Genomic DNA, 1118 nt, shown 5'->3' on the forward strand with positions numbered 1-1118 from the left:
GAGGTGGGGGGCCGATGGAGGAGGGGGGCGGGGCGGCGACGCGGGGCCCGGGGTGGTGGGGCGCGGGGGCGCCAGGGCACCGGGGGGACTCACAACTTTTATGCCTCATACTCTTTATATGTGAAGTCATTACTATCCATAAGATAAATATGAACTCTTTTATTCTTTTTATTCTTTCTATTTTCTCAAGATCAAAGCAAGATAGCAAAGCCCTTGACTCAACACTAATATTTATTATAGATAGCTCACAGACTCGATTACATAAAGGGATCACAAGGCAAAACTCAAAACTAATTCATATCAAAACTTTATTCTACTAGATCAAGATATTACTAAAAGGATCGAACTAAGTAAAAACAGTAAAGATAGGAGTGTGATGGTGATACGATACCGGGGCACCTCCCCCAAGCTTGGCAGTTGCCAAGGTGAGTGCCCATACCCATGTAATTATGTCCTCGGAGGTGATGAAGAAGGAGTTGTTGATGATGTAGGTTTGTCATACATCTTCCAAGGAATAGGCTCACCATCATAGAAGGATGATCGAGTCTCCGGGATCCTCAAATCTGTAGCCAAACTCATCCTCCTGAATCTATATTCATACTCACAGTTTTGGTTTTGCAGGTCATAGATTTGGGCTTGGAGGTGCTCGATTTTCTCATGAAGCTTGAAGATGGTATCCCCAATGTTCTTGGCGTCTAGCTTGTGGTTGTTGGTGAATTCCACAATCATCATATGGTTCGCGTTGAGTCCATGCTCCACCATCCCTTGGCACTTGAAAACTTGCTGTTCCATAGCTTCGAGCTTTGTCTTCACGCTTCTGGTACGCCTTGGTCCCTCCACATCGCGGATGTGCAGCACCCCCTCACGCATCTCAATGGTTTGAGGGTTTTGCAGCACCTCCGCGAGATAGGGGTTGATAACCTTCTCGAAAAACTTGTCCTTGGGAGCGCTTGGAGTCGCCATGGTGCTTCTAGATCTGTCAGAAAAATAGCTCAAAACGAAAAGAGAGAATTTTTGCATGATATAGTGGTCAAAACCTTTGGGAGATTATATAATGAATTTTTACCGACCAAAAGAAATAACATGCAAGAAAACGCAGTCTGGGAGGCACACGAGGT

Source organism: Triticum dicoccoides, chromosome 4A, assembly GCF_002162155.2.
Source record: "Triticum dicoccoides isolate Atlit2015 ecotype Zavitan chromosome 4A, WEW_v2.0, whole genome shotgun sequence".
NCBI lineage: Eukaryota > Viridiplantae > Streptophyta > Magnoliopsida > Poales > Poaceae > Triticum > Triticum dicoccoides.